The following is a 16656-nucleotide window of genomic DNA, read 5'->3' on the forward strand; positions in this document are numbered from 1 at the left end:
ATTTATTAAATGATTTTAATTAAATTAATGGATTAATTAAAATCCATTAAAAATCAATTATTACTTGAAGAGGGCAAAGATTAAAAATATCAAATGTTTAGTCCCTAAAATTATTTTCAGTGAGACAAGAACACTCAGGTAATATCTATTTCCCAAATGAATAAGGTGTTCAGTTCTGTAGAAAAACCAGACCGATAGGAGATGTGTGTGTGTGTGTGTGTGTGTGTGTGTGTATCAAGGAGGGGAGAGAAAGAGAGAGAAAGGGAGAATATATACATATATGTGTGTGTGTATATGTATATGTGTGTGTATATATATATATATGAAGAGATTTATTATAAAGAAATTAGTTCATGTGATTCAGATGCTAAGAAGTTCCACAATCATCTGAAAGCTGGGGCTTCAGGAGAACTGGTGCTAGAGATCTAGTCCAAGTCCAAAGGCCCAATGACCAGGAAAACCCAAGGTGTAAGTCCTACTCTGAAGACAGGAGAAGACCAATGTCTCAGTTCAAGTGACCAAGCAGAAAGCAAATTCTCCCTTTCTCTGCCATTTGAATGTATTCAAGCCCTCAACTGTCTGAATGCTGCCCATTCACTTCAGGGAGGGCAATCTGCTTTACTGGGTCTACTGATTCAAATGCTTCTCTCTCCTGGAAACGCACTCACAGACAAACCCAGAAACAACGATTAACCAAATATGTGGGCATTCTTTGGCCCCATCAGGATGACACATAGAATTAACCATCACTAACACTTTGTTGCACTTCTGTCAGTTACATAGACTGTTAAAGCTGGAACAGACTTTAGACTTCAGAGTTAATGCTCTCATTTAGAGGTGGAGAAACTGAGGTGCCTCAACCAGTCCATTCTGAAGGAGATCAGCCCTGGGATTTCTTTGGAAGGAATGATGCTAAAGCTGAAACTCCAGTACTTTGGCCACCTCATGCGAAGAGTTGACTCATTGGAAAAGACTCTGATTCTGGGAGGGATTGGGGGCAGGAGGAGAAGGGGACAACGGAGGATGAGATGGCTGGATGGCATCACTGACTCGATGGACGTGAGTCTGAGTGAACTCCGGGAGTTGGTGATGGACAGGGAGGCCTGGCATGCTGGGATTCATGGGGTCGCAAAGAGTCGGACACGACTGAGTGACCGAACTGAACTGAACTGAGAGGAGTTAAGAGACTTAAGAGTCTCACAGACAGATGATGATCACGCTGGAAATAAACCCAGATTGACTATTCCATCTTTTTTCTTAGCACCACAGGATGATAATTGTTATTACCCATATAGTTCTTCACCCATTTTTGGTGCAGTAACATTTTAGATTAAATTGTCTAAAACTAGGAAGAGTCCTCCTTCCAGAGGATACATTTTTCTTCCATTTTTCTACTCCTCTTCCCATTGCCTTACCATGTCCCTCATCATTCTTTTACCTCAGAGACACTTTGGCCAACCCATCAGCCATCTTGATAACAGTTCTATTGCCTCCCACAGTGAAACCAGGGGTACACTTCTTAAGACATCATAGATATGCTGTGAGAAAAGTGATGAGTCCAATTCCACTGGACAGATTTCATGGCAGGGTCTTGTAATGAAGTTCCCTCTCAGAAGTTGATGGCAGTGGGTTGAGACCTCCAACATTCAGACCTTCTTCCAGGTTTTTGTTTCTCCTCAGAGAAGGTCTAGCTATTTGCTAGACAGCTCTTGCCGGGTGTTTTTGTAAGACCTACATGTCTTTTCCCAGCCCAAAACTTTACATCTAGAAGTGTTGGTGAAGTCATGTGGGGCTACAGAGACAGGTTGGAACCACTCTATCCTGAAAGGTACCAGATGCCCTTAGCTCTTTCTATGGGTGGTATAAGCCAGGCTCAGAGAGTCCTCTAGCCTCTGATATCACCCAGAGGACATTCCAGATCTTCCTTCAGTCCTTTAGCCAGAGAGTCATCTCCTAGGTTTTGTGTGTGTGTGTGTTTTACTTTTGTTTGTTTGTATTTGTTTTCTTTTCTTTTGGCTGCACTGTATGGCATGTGAGCTCTTTTTCCCCAACAGGGGAGCAAACCCATGCCCCCTGCAGTGGAAGGATGATGTCTTAACCACTGGGCTACCAGGGAAGTCCCTTATCTCCTAGTCTTGTCTTCCTGTGTGACTTCACAATGACTGCATCAGTCTACCTAGAAAAGCCTCTATCTTCCCTCAGTAATCACTTGCCACTGACCACTGGCCTAGATATCTGACCAACCACATCACCATTCTTAATTCTCTTCTAAAGAATGTCATTTGAAATATACACTAGGGCAATGCTCTAAAATTCTATTATAAAACTTCACAGTCCCTCTGCCTGTCACATCCCACCAGAGGGAACCAGACTGTGTTTGCTTGCAGCATCTAGTTTAATAGCTTCTGAGGAATGCAGATACCAGAAAAATCACCAGGTTTATGTGTGAATCTTCTGGGCATCAAATGCTCATCTTTTTCCAAGTTTGAGGATTTTTCTAAAAATATCTTTGAATCCCGTGTGTGTGTGTATATATATGTATATATGTGTTTTTTTTTTTTTTACTTCTATGTATCAGGCATATTGCCAAGAAATACAAAGCCCTGTCTACTGTGTCCAGGTTCAGCTGAAATGCATTTTTAAAGTGTTCTGATAACATTTCAGATTCAAGAACCTCCTTGCCTGGCACACACTCACATTCTCAAATACATTCTACTCCCCCAAATCTCCTGCAACTTGGCCCAACTAAATAAATACAAAGCTTAGGGTCTCTGGTTTGTGAGGGAAGCGTTGAATATGGAATCCACCAATAGGTTGGGCTTTCCTGTCATCGATTCTAAAGGGAACTTTCAGAAACAGACTGTCCAGAAAGGACAGTTACTTATGTACTTAAAGACTGTAGGCTCTGCACAGTTTAGCCCTCTGCACAGTTTAGCCCTAGGGAGTATGGGGGAAATGGAGAGCCCTTGAAATAAACAGAGCACTGGAGTACATACATATTGGACTCTTCCTTATGGTTGATTTACTCAGAATGGAAAGCTTCATGCAAACGCAAAGAACTGTCTTCAGGGAAGAGATATTTCACATTCTTGTCCTTTAATGGGTCTAATGATATAAAATTGCATAAAGTAAGTATTGCCACTAAATGAAAAGTATAAATCTCTTTCCCTCTTGCTTTTCCTCAAGGAAACTCTTTCAAGCACTCTGCTTTATAGTCGTGCTAATTTCTCCATAGCCAAAAGACTACTGGGGAGAAATTTATATCTAAAATATAGTCATATGGATTAGGATTCCTCAGGAAAACTACTATTCAATGACAATTATAGGGGAGAAAAGCCAATATAGATCATTCTTACTCTTACAATGATGTTTGGAAAGGGCATCATATGTCAAAATGATGTAAGTGGAAATTGATTCAAGTGTTTGTATCTGATGCTCAGATTTAATAGAAATGGCCCTAAGCAACATATTTAACCAGCGATCAATTTTTATCCTTATGTAGATCACACAAAGGTAAGGACAACATAATTGGGTAAGTATAGAAACTGAACTAACTGATAGCCTGAAACAATCTTTGAATCATGACTCAGGAAGGGTCCTCACAGGCATGTTTTGTTCAGTTCAATGTGGAATTCCTCTCTTTATCCCAATTTGGGAAAGAGACTTAGCTGATCAGCAAACATAGTGTGCTCTGATCCAAGAGAACCAGGAAGCTGGGCCCTTGTGAACCCAGAGAGAAGCTACTCTCAGGATGAGCAACTTTGAGCAGTGGAGGGAAAAGGGTCCTCTTCGGAAATGAGGTTGATTAGGATACTATGCTTAAAACAAACTTTGAACAGACACTGAAAGCAAAGGTCAATTTTTGTTGCTGTCCAGTGATTCAGTATCTCACTCTTTGCGACCCTATGGACTGCAGCATGACAGGCCAATAAGAAATAATCATACATCTCATTTGGCAAGAGCAGCTCAAGAAGGGAAATTCAAAAGAACAAGAACAGGAAGTGCACTTTGACTAAGGAGTTTTGCCAGTTCCTTCCTGAAAAGAGACAAAGCATCATTGTCTGCTGTATATAATGAGGCTTAAAATCACTGCATATGGCTTCTATTATACAAAGTTGGTCCAACCATTTTTTAGCTAATTCTTTTTCCATCTCCCTAAGGTCCCAGTGCAACCTCTCTAGATGAAGACATGGGGGCTGAATGAACCTTATTTGTCACTTGTCTGGTGCACTTGAAGAGATCTCTAGTCTTTCCCATTCTATCGTTTTCCTCTATTTCTTTGCATTGATCACTGAGGAAGGCTTTCTTATCTTTCCTTGCTCTTCTTTAGAACCCTGCATTCAAATGGGTGTATCTTTCTTTTTCTGCTTTACCTTTAGCTTCTCTTCTTTTCTCAGTTATTTGTAAGGCCTCCTAAGACAACCATTTTGCCTTTTTGCATTTCTTTTTCTTGGGGATGGTCTTAATCACTACCCCTGTACAATGTCATGAACATCCGTCAATAGTTCTTCAGACACTCTAGCAGATCTAATCCTTTGAATCTATTTGTCACTTCTATTGTATAATTATAAGGGATTTGATTTAGGTCATGCCTGAATGCTCTAGTGGTTTTCCATGCTTTCTTCAATTTAAGTCTGAATTTTGCAATAAGGAGTTCATGACCTGAGCCACAGTCAGCTCCAGGTCTTGTTTTTGCTGACTGCATAGAGCTTCTCCATCTTTGGCTGCAAAGAATATAATCAATCTGATTTCGGTGTTGACCATCTGGTGATGTCCATGTGTAGAGTCGTCTCTTGTGTTGTTGGAAGAGGGTGTTTGTTATGACCAGGGCATTCTCTTGGCATAACTCTGTTAGCTTTTCCCCTGCTTCATTTTGTCCTCCAAGCTAAATTTGCCTGTTGCTCCAGGTTATCTCTTGACTTCTGACTTTTGCATTTCAGTCCCGTATGATGAAAAGGACATCTTTTTTTGGTGTTAGTTCTAAAAGGTCTTGTAGGTCATCATAGAACCATTCACTTTTAGCTCCTTTGGCATTAGTGGTTGGTGCATAGACCTGGATAACTGTGATATTGATGGTTTGCCTTGGAAGTGAACAGAGATCATTTTGTTATTTTTGAGATTGCAAACAAAGACTGCATTTCAGGCTCTTTTGTTGACTATGAGTGCTACTCCATTTCTTCAAAGGGATTCTTGCCCACAGTAGTAGATATAATGATCATCTGAATTAAATTCTCCCATTCCAGTCCATGTTAGTGCACTGATTCCTAAAATGTCCATATTCAGTCTTGCCACCTCATGTTTGACCACTTCCATTTTACCTTGATTCATCGACCTAATTTTAGTCGATCCTAAAGGAAATCAGTCCTGAGTATTCATTGGGTAGACTGATGCTGAAGCTGCAACTCCAATACTTTGGCCACCTGATGTGAAGAACTGACTCATTGGAAAAGACCCTGATTCTGGAAAAGATTGAAGGCAGGGGGAGAAGGGGATGACAGAGGATGAGATGGTTGGATGGCATCATTGACTCTATGGATGTGAGTTTAGGTGAGCTCCAGGGGTTGGTGATGGACAGGGAAGCCTGGCATGCTGCAGTCCATGGGGTCGCAAAGAGTCAGACACAACTGAACAACTGAACTGAACTGAACTGATGGACCTAACATTCCAGGTTCCTATGAAATATTGTTCTTTACAGCATTGTTCTTTACACCATCACCAGTCACATCCACAACTGGGCGTTATTTTCGCTTTGGCTCCATCTCTTCATTCTTTCCAGAGTTATTTCTCTACTCTTCTCCAGTAGCATTTTTGGCACCTACTGACCTGGGGAGTTCATCTTTCAAAGTCATATCTTTTCTCCTTTTCATACAGTTTATGGGGTTCTCAAGGCAAGAATACTGAAGTAATTTGCCATTCCCTTCTCCAGTGGACCATGTTTTGTCAGAACTCTCCACCATGACCCATCCATCTTGGGTGGCCCTACACAGCATGGGTCATAGTTTCATTGAGTTAGACAAAGTTGTGGTCCATGTGATCAGTTTGGTTAGCTTTCTGTGACTGTGGTTTTCATTCTGTCTGCCCTCTGATGAATAAGGATAAGAGGCTTATGAAAGCTTCCTGATGAGAGAGACTGACTGTGGGGGAAACTGGGTCTTGTTCTGATGGGCAGGGCCATGCTCAGTAAATCTTTAATCCAATTTGCTATTGATAAGTGGGGCTGTGTTCCCTCCCTGTTGTTTGATCTGAGGCAAAACTGTTGACCCACCCCTCCACTGGAGACTCCTGGACACTCACAGGCAATTCTGACTCAGGCAAGTCTGACTCAAACAATAGAATGGGAAAAACTAGAGATCCCTTCAAGAAAATTGGAGACACCAAGGGAACATTTCATGCAAAGATGGGCACAATAAAGGACAGAAATGGTATGGACCTAACAGAAGCAGAAGATATTAAGAAAAGGTGGAAATAATACACAGAAGAACTATACAAAAAAATCTTCATGACTCAGCTAACTACGATGGTGTGATCACTCACCTAGAGCCAGACATCCTGTAGTTAGAGGTCAAGGGGGCCTTAGAAAGCACCATTACAAACAAAGCTAGTGGAGGAGATAGAATTCCAGCTGAGCTATTTCAGGTCCTAAAAGATGAAAATGTGAAAGTGCTGCACTCAATATGCCAGCAAATTTGGAAAACTCACAGTAGTCACAGACCTAGAAAAGGTCAGTTTTCATTCCAATCCCAATGAAAGGCAATGCCAAAAAATGTTCAAACTACCACACAATTGCCCTCATCTCACATGCTAGCAAAGTAATGCTCAAAATTCTCCAAGATAGTCTTCAACAGTATGTGAACCAAGAACTTCCCAATGTTCAAGCTGGTTTTAGAAAAGGCAGAGGAACCAGAGATCAAATTGCCAACATCTGTTAGATCATAGAAAATGCAAGAGAGTTCCAGAAAAACATCTACTTCTGCTTTATTGACTATGCCAAAGCCTTTGACTGTGTGGCTCACAACAAACTAAGGAAAATTCTTCAAGAGAGGGGAATACCAGACCACCTGACATGCCTCATTAGAAATCTGTATGCAGGTCAAGAAGCAACAGTTAGAACTGGACATGGAACAATGGCCTGGTTCCAAATTGCGAAAGGAGTACGTCAAGGCTGTATATTGTCACCCTGCTTATTGAACTTCTATGCAGAGTACATCATGTGAAATGCTGAGCTTGATGAAGCACAAGCTGGAATCAAGACTGCTGAGAGAAATATCAATAACCTCAGATATGCAGATGACACCACCCTTATGGCAGAAAGTGAAGAGGAACTAAAGAGCCTCTTGATGAAAGTAAAAGAGCAGAGTGAAAAAGTTAGCTTAAAGCTCAACATTCAGAAAACGAAGATCATGGCACCCAGTCCCATCACTTCATGGGAAATAGATGGGGAAACAGTGGAAACAGTGTCAGACTTTATTTTTGGGGGCTCCAAAATCACTTCAGATGGTGACTGCAGCCATGAAATTAAAAGACGCTTACTCCTTGGAAGGAAAGTTATGACCAACCTAGATAGCATGTTCAAAAGCAGAGACATTACTTTGCCAACAAAGGTCCATCTAGTCAAGGCTATGGCTTTTCCAGTGGTCATGTATGGATGTGAGAGTTGGACTGTGAAGAAGGCTGAGCATTGAAGAATTGATGCTTTTGAAGTGTGGTGTTGGAGAAGACTCTTGAGAGTCCCTTGGACTGCAAGGAGATCCAACCAGTCCATTCTGAAGGAGATCAGCCCTGGGATTTCTTTGGAAGGAATGATGCTGAAGCTGAAACTCCAGTACTTTGGCCACCTCATGCGAAGAGTTGACTCATTGGAAAAGACTCTGATGCTGGGAGGGATTGGGGGCAGGAGGAGAAGGGGACGACAGGATGAAATGGCTGGATGGCATCACTGACCTGATGGATGTGAGTCTGGGTGAACTCCGGGAGTTGGTGATGGACAGGGAGGCCTGGTGTGCTGCGATTCTTGGGGTGGCAAAGAGTCAGACACGACTGAGCCACTGAACTGGACTGAACTGAATATACATGTTTCAATGCTATTCTCTCAAATCATCCCACCCTCACCTTCTCCCACAGAGTCCAAAAGTCTGTTCTTTACATCTGTATCTCTTTTGCTGTCTCGCATATAGGGTCATTGTTACCATCTTTCTAAATTCCATATATATACGTTATTATACTATATTGGTGTTTTTCTTTCTGACTTATTTCATTCTGTATAATAGGCTCCAGTTTCATCCACCTCATTAGAAGTGATTCAAATGTATTCTTTTTAATGGCTGAGTAATACTCCATTGTGTATATGTACCATAGCTTTCTTATCCATTCATCTCCTGATAGACATCTAGGTTGCTTCCATGTACTGGCTATTGTAAACAGTGCTACAATGAACACTGGGGTACACGTGTCTCTTTCGATTCTGGTTTCCTTGGTGTGTATGCCCAGCAGTGGGATTGCTGGGTCGTATGGCAGGTCTATTTCCAATTTTTTAAGGAATCTCCATACTGTTCTCCACAGTGGCTGTACTAGTTTGCATTCCCACCAACAGTGTAAGAGTTTCTTTTTCTCTACACCCTCTACAGCATTTATTGTTTGTAGACTTTTTGATAGCAGCCATTCTGACTGGCATGAGATGATACCTCATTGTGGTTCTGATTTGCATTTCTCTGATAATGAGTTATGTTGAGCATCTTTTCATGTGTTTGTTAGCCATCTGTATGTCTTCTTTGGAGAAATGTCTGTTTAGTTCTTTGGCCCATTTTTGGTTGGGTCACTTATTTTTCTGGAATTGAGCTGCAGGAGTTGCTTGTATATTTTTGAGGTTAATTCTTTGTCAGTTGCTTCATTTGCTATTATTTTCTCCCATTCTGAAGGCTGTCTTTCACCTTGCTTATAGTTTCCTTCATTGTGCAAAAGCTTTTAATTTTAATTATGTCCCATATGTTTATTTTTGCTTTTATTTTCATTACTCTGGGAGATGGGTCATAGAGGATCCTGCTGTGGTTTATGTCAGAGTGTGTTTTGCCTATGTTTTCCTCTAGGAGTTTTATAGTTTCTGGTCTTACATTTAGATCTTAAATCCATTTTGAGTTTATTTTTGTGTATGGTGTTAGAAAGTGTCCTAGTTTCATTCTTTTACAAGTGGTTGACCAGTTTTCCCAGCACCACTTGTTAAAGAGATTGTCTTTTCTCCATTGTATATTCTTGCCTCCTTTGTCAAAGATAAGGTGTCCATAGATGCATGGATTCATCTCTGGGCTTTCTATTTTGTTCCACTGATCTATGTTTCTGTCCTTGTGCCAGTACCGTACTGTCTTGATGACTGTGGCTTTGTAGTATAGTCTGAAGTCAGGCAGGTTGATTCCTCCAGTTCCATTCTTCTTTCTCAAGATTGCTTTGGCTATTTGAAGATTTTTGTATTTCCATACAAATTGTGAAGTTGTTTGTTCTAGTTCTGTGAAAAATACTGTTGGTAGCTTGATAGGGAGTGTATTGAGTCTGTAGATTGCTTTGGGTAGTATATTCTTTTTCACTATATTGATTCTTCTGATCCATCAACATTGTATATTTCCCCATCTATTTGGGTCATCTTTGATTTCTTTCATCAGTGTTTTATAGTTTTCTGTATATAGGTCTTTTGTTTCTTTAGGTAGATTTATTCCTATGTATTTTATTCCTTTTGTTGCAATGGTGAATGGGATTGTTTCCTTAATTTCTCTTTCTGTTTTCTCATTGTTAGTATATAGGAATGGAAGGGATTTCTGTGTATTAATTTCATATCCTGAAACTTTACTATATTCATTGATTAGCTCTAGTAATTTTCTGGTGAAGTCTTTAGGGTTTTCTATGTAGAGGATCATGTCATCTGCAAACAGTGAGAGTTTTACTTCTTCTTTTCCAATCTGGATTCCTTTCATTTCTTTTTATTCTCTAATTGCTGTGGCTAAAACTTCCAAAACTATGTTGAATAGTAGTGGTGAGAGTGGGCATCCTTGTCTTATTCCTGACTTTAGGAGAAACCCTTTCAATTTTTGCCATTGAGGACAATGTTTGCTGTGGGTTTATTATATATAGCTTTTATTATGTTGAGGTATGTTCCTTCTATGCCTGCTTTCTGGAGGGTTTTTTTTTTTTAATCATAAATGGATGTTGAATTTTGTCAAAGGCTTTCTCTGCATCTATTGAGATAATCATATGGTTTTTACTTTTCAATTCATTAATGTGGTGTATCACATTGATTGATTTGCAAATATTGAAGAATCCTTGCATCCCTTGGATAAAGCCCACTTGGTTATGATGTATGATCTTTCTAATATGTTGTTGGATTCTGTTTGCTAGAATTTTGTTAAGGATTTTCGCATCCATGTTCATCAGTGATATTGGCCTGTAGTAATGTCTCTCTCTTAATGATACATAAATTAATGATACAACTTACAATTGATGCTCTTTGATTTGATGATTTTTTGGTCACATATCTGAGAGAACATGGCTTGTACAAAAATCTTGGACTTGTAAATATAAAAGAAAGCTTAGAGGGCATCTTGTTCAACCTCTCTTGTTTAATAGACATCAAAACTGAAACCCTAGGAGATCAAGGCCAAATAATTCAGCTATTTCATAGAAATGCTGAAACTAAAATACAGTTTTCCTGACTCTTGACTGAATATATCATACCACATTACTTGACATGATAAAAATTTCATAAATAATCCCAATCTGCACTGACATTTTTTTCTTTTGGTTAAAAAACTATTTGGTTTTTAAAAGCCTGTTGTTTTTTATCAAAGGTATCAGAACTTACACATTTCAATGAGTTTTTCTTCAAAGTAAGCACCTTTGAAAATTAGACGCTTTTATTCTATTGATATCATAGCACAAAACATCTCTGGGATTTGTTTGATGTCATCTTCAGAGAAAGTTTATCTATTAGAAAAGAAATCAGCCTTCTTACTTAGAACAGTAGTACTGTTACTTCCTAGGGGGCATTTCAGAAATTTGCAGAAGATTGTAACAACAGTGACGTTGCCACTGCCTTTTAGTGGATATAAATCAGGGACAAGCTTGTGCCTAATTTTTATTGAAAGCTCCCTACTTTTCCATGCCCTACTCCTTTAGTGTCTGTAAAAAGCCTTACATGCCACCAGCTGCAGACATCCCAGCCCAGGTTGACATCCCAGCTTGTACTTCCACACCCTACAGGGAATATATCCACAGAAGAGTCTGTGCATGCCCTCCAGGCAGGGAATTCTAGAATTCTGGGTATGCAGGGAAGATGGTCCAGAAAAGAGGGGGCAGCTGGATGGTTGTATCCTTTGGATTCCAAGGACTCTTTGCTCTCTTGGGGTCAGAGTAGGGTCCTGGGCTGCCTAAGGCAGTGCTGGTCATGCTTCCCTGCAGGCACATTCCAGCACAACCAAGCAGGGCCTGTGTCCTGACAACTCCCAAATGTTCTGCCAACTAAATCACTACAAATATAAACTGGTTCATAAAAATCCTAAAAAATCTTTATAAGATGTTAGTCAAGAAGCCCAGTCTTGTAGAAGGACTTTATTTGGGATAAAGAAGCTTATTTGGAATAAAGGGTTTGTCATAAAACTTATTGACCAGTTTATTTACAGTACACACTCTGCCAATTTCAACCATTCAGTTGTCTGTACAATAGTGCAGTTAGCAAGAAGCAAACAAACTATTTGCAAACAGTTAATAGATGAAGACTTGAAAGCCTTTTAACAGATTTAAAACCACATAAGTAGTACTGGGATCTCATTGAATTTCATTAATTAGGGTTGTTTCAAAATATCCCATTATATTGCCTAGTTATATACACATACTTTATATTTTTTCTAGTGCAATGATAAAAATAACATATCAACATTATTTATTTTGGGATTACCTACTACTTTGCAAACTTACTCTGTTACTGCCCCTCTAATTCTACTACATGATTTCTTTTGAGGTCTTTATATCACATTCCTATTTGTTTTCAAATGTATCATCTGCTCCCCTTACCTATGGAAAGCTAAAACCTCCAGGGCCTTTGTCTGTACTGGAGCCTGATGTGGCCTCCACAGACCACAGCACTTTCACAGCATCATCTTTCAGGATTGAAATAGCTCAACTGGAATTCCATCACCTCCACGAGCTTTGTTCATAGTGATGCTTTCTAAGGCCCACTTGACTTCACATTCCAAGATGTCTGGCTCTAAGTCAGTGATCACACCATCGTGATCATCTGGGTCGTGAAGATCTTTTTTGTACAGTTCTTCTGTGTATTCTTGCCACCTCTTCTTAATATCTTCTGCTTCTGTTAGGTCCATACCATTTCTGTCCTTTATTGAGCCCATCTTTGCATGAATTGTTCCCTTGGTATCTCTAATTTTCTTGAAGAGATCTCTAGTCTTCCCCATTCTGTCGTTTTCCTCTATTTCTTTGCATTGATTGCTGAGGAAGGCTTTCTTATCTCTCCTTGCTATTCTTTGGAACTCTGCATTCAGATGCTATATCTTTCCTTTCCTCCTTTGCTTTTCACTTCTCTTCTTTTCACAGCTATTTGTAAGGCCTCCTCAGACAGCCATTTTGCTTTTTTGCATTTCTTTTCCATGGGGATGGTCTTGATCCCTGTCTCCTGTACAATGACACGAACCTCATTCCATAGTTCATCCAGCACTCTATCAGATCTAGTCCCTTAAATCTATTTCTCACTTCCACTGTATAATCATAAGGGATTTTATTTAGGTCATGCCTGAATGGTCTAGTGGTTTTCCCTACTTTCTTCAATTTAAGTCTGAATTTGGCAATAAGGAGTTCATGATCTGAGCCACAGTCAGCTCCTGGTCTTGTTTTTGCTGACTGTATAGAGCTTCTCCATCTTTGGCTGCAAAGAATATAATCAATCTGATTTCGGTGTTGACCATCTGGTGATGTCCATGTGTAGAGTCTTCTCTTGTGTTGTTGGAAGAGGGTGCTTGCTATGACCAGTGAGTTCTCTTGGCAAAACTCTATTAGCCTTTGCCCTGCTTCATTCCATATTCCAAGGCCAAATTTGCCTGTTACTCCAGGTGTTTCTTGACTTCCTACTTTTGCATTCCATTCCCCTATAATGAAAAGAACATCTTTTTTGGATGTTAGTTCTAAAAGGTCTTGTAGGTCTTCATAGAACTGTTCAACTTCAGCTTCTTCAGCGTTACTGGTTGGGGCATAGGCTTGGATTACCGTGATATTGAATGGTTTGCCTTGGAAACGAACAGAGTTCATTCTGTCATTTTTGAGATTGCATTCAAGTACTGCATTTGGAAAGGGTATTCAAAAGCGGGAACTGATCATCTGTGTTTGAAAACTAAAACAAGTATAGATCAGAAGTACAAAGGGAAGCAAAGCATAAATACAAAAGTGATGTTACTCTGTAGCCAACTAAGCCAACAGTGCTCTTTTCCCCATGGGAGCCCAGGGTGCAGTGGCCTCAAGCAGCAGCCTCCCCAGTGGTGCTTGCTGCCGGTATAACCTTCCTAAGTGACCTGAGAGACAAGCTTCTTGAGTGAACATGCATGTCTGATCTTGTGCTGTCCCAAATCTAGGCTTCAGACATGTATGTGGGGTACCTTTGGAAAGCCCTAGGCACAGTGGCCAAGGTCTACTTTGGCCAAGTCATCATGTCCATCCACACCAAGCTGAAGAACAAGGAGCATGTGATTGAGACCCTGCTCAAGACCAAGTTCAAGTTTCCTGGCTGCCAGAGGATCTACATCTCCAACAAGTGAGGATTTACTAAGTTTAATGCAAAAGAATTGAGGACATAGTGGCAGAAAAAGGGCTTATCCCAGATGGCTGAGGAGTCAAATACATTCTTTTTTTTTTAATCTTTTTTTTAAATTTTATTTTATTTTTAAACTTTACATAATTTTATTAGTTTTGCCAAATATCAAAATGAATCCACCACAGGTATACATGTGTTCCCCATCCTGAACCCTCCTCCCTCCCCATACCATCCCTCTGGGTCGTCCCAGTGCACAAGCCCCAAGCATCCAGTATCGTGCATCGAACCTGGACTGGCAACTCGTTTCATACATGATATTTTACATGTTTCAATGCCATTCTCCCAAATCTTCCCACCCTCTCCCTCTCCCACAGAGTCCATAAGACTGTTCTATACATCAGTGTCTCTTTTGCTGTCTCGTACACAGGGTTATTGTTACCATCTTTCTAAATTCCATATATATGCGTTAGTATACTGTATTGGTGTTTTTCTTTCTGGCTTACTTCACTCTGTATAATAGGCCCCAGTTTCATCCACCTCATTAGAAGTGATTCAAATGTATTCTTTTTAATGGCTGAGTAATACTCCATTGTTTATATGTACCACTGCTTTCTTATCCATTCATCTGCTGATGGACATCTAGGTTGCTTCCATGTCCTGGCTATTATAAACAGTGCTGCGATGAACATTGGGGTACACGTGTCTCTTTCCCTTCTGGTTTCCTCAGTGTGTATGCCCAGCAGTGGGATTGCTGGATCATAAGGCGGTTCTATTTCCAGTTTTTTAAGGAATCTCCACATTGTTCTCCATAGTGGCTGTACTAGTTTGCATTCCCACCAACAGTGTAAGAGGGTTCCCTTTTCTCCACACCCTCTCCAGCATTTATTACTTGTAGACTTTTGTATCGCAGCCATTCTGACTGGTGTGAAATGGTACCTTATAGTGGTTTTGATTTGCATTTCTCTGATAATGAGTGATGTGGAGCATCTTTTCATGTGTTTGTTAACCATCTGTATGATAGTGGCTCCTGGACAAATGGTGGGCCCCACACTCATAAGAAACTTGGTGCTATTCCCTTCTTACTCACACCCAACATTTAAGTCATACTTTCCTGTCCAAAAAACAAGTAATGTTAAAGACAAACATTGAGCATACTCCAGGAGATAGTGAAGGACAGGGAAGCCTGGCATGCTGTAGTTCATGGGGTTGCAGAGAGTCGGACTTGACTTAGTGACTGAAAAACAACAAAGATAAACATAAGTGAAAACATGAAATATGTTAAACATATTCCAAAGCAATTGCTCAGAAGAGGAAAGCTGGATGCAACATAGAAGATCTGTAGAGAAGTTCTGATGTTTTTAATAGAGTCAACTTCATGCTAGATTTTGTTAGTTAGGAGCATGAATTCACGAGAAACACAAAGTCCTCCTGATTGTGGGAATTTCTCCCACCTCAGTCCCCTCTATTCTGTTCACCTAAGCTCCAGCTCCCCTTTCTCTTGACTGTCCAAGCTGAGACCTTTGGTGCACTGACCACACACAGTATCACATGTGTGTGTCCACCAGTGACCAGCTAAATGATCAATCTGTCTGTACTCACAGCTCAGCTTACAGTATGATACTCCAGTCACCAGTCTGCTCTCCTCAGGATCTCCTTTCACATCAAAAGGGTTTTAGACTACATCAGGTCAGTTCAGTCGATCAGCCATGTCCGACTCTTTGTGACCCCACAGACTGCAGCACACCAGGCTTCCCTGTCTATTACCAACTCCCAGAGCTTGCCCAAACTCATGTCCATCAAGTCAGTGATGCCTTCCAAAAGTATAAACAGCAGCACAACTTTTCAATTCTTCCTATTTAAGCATTTGTAATCTATTTCTATTTCATATATGGGTATAGTTCACTCTCCCTTTTGTTGGACTAGGTACATAAAGAAATGGAATTGTCTTAAAGAATCAGTGGCATAAAAAATAGGAAGTTTTAGTAGGAAAAGTCCTATGAAAGGAGGCCTGAGTCCTAGATCCAGCTCCCTTGCTAAATACCTACTATATGACTCAGATCATGCTAAACAGCATCTTCCTGGACTTGGGTAGAACAAACACCCTAAGCAACAAAACCCAGCAGAAATATTTTTCTCCCTTAAAAACACTCTAACTCCTTTATAGATCTTTTGTGTTACATTCACCTTTCTTCTTCTGGGCAAATGAACAACTCACATACTAGGTATCATGCTAGAGGCCAGGAAAGCAAGGTGGTTATGAACATGGCCCCATCCCATATATACTTTCAAATCTAGTGAGAGAGATGGCCATGTGTGCCAATAGTTACACACAGAAGCAAGTGGAGAGGAACACAGGTGGAAAATGATCAATTATTTTCAAGAGAGTGGCCTCATTTGAAGCAGCAAAACCTTCCCTGCTCATGTACAGAATGATGTGAGGCTCAAATGGGACACTGTATGTGAATGAACTTTGAAAGTTGTAACTCTCTCTCTTCTTCTGAGGCACTCATTTTTCGTTTCCTGTCTTTCTTATCTGGTCACATCTAAACTGTAGTGTTGGGTAAACTGTCAACAGACAAAGGGGAGGTAGGGTAAGCCATATTTCATATTCCACTACTTTTCCAGATTAATTCACCATATTTAGGTAATAGATTCTGAAAAGCAATCCTCCCCGCAGCCAATGGGTTAAGAACCAGTTCAATCCGAGAGCAATAATATGCAGAATGTTGCAGGCTAGATGCTCAGCATTGACTTTTGTACATTAGTATGCATCAAGCAACCCCTCAGTGGGAAGACAGGGTAACAAGTGATGAATCACCTTATAGATCATAAGGTTGTATGCACACTAAATGAATCTTTGT

At 40.3% G+C, this 16656-nt stretch overlaps 1 protein-coding gene and 1 pseudogene across 2 annotated transcripts in view; one reads left to right on the forward strand and one right to left on the reverse strand.

Annotated features, from left to right (window-relative positions):
- KCNAB1 (potassium voltage-gated channel subfamily A regulatory beta subunit 1) overlaps positions 1-16656 on the reverse strand; it is a 461725-nt gene that overhangs the window by 384677 nt on the left and 60392 nt on the right. The window lies entirely within an intron of this gene.
- LOC112587435 lies at positions 13443-13569 on the forward strand (annotated as a pseudogene).

This window comes from Bubalus bubalis, chromosome 1, assembly GCF_019923935.1.
Source record: "Bubalus bubalis isolate 160015118507 breed Murrah chromosome 1, NDDB_SH_1, whole genome shotgun sequence".
NCBI classification, from domain to species: Eukaryota; Metazoa; Chordata; class Mammalia; order Artiodactyla; family Bovidae; genus Bubalus; species Bubalus bubalis.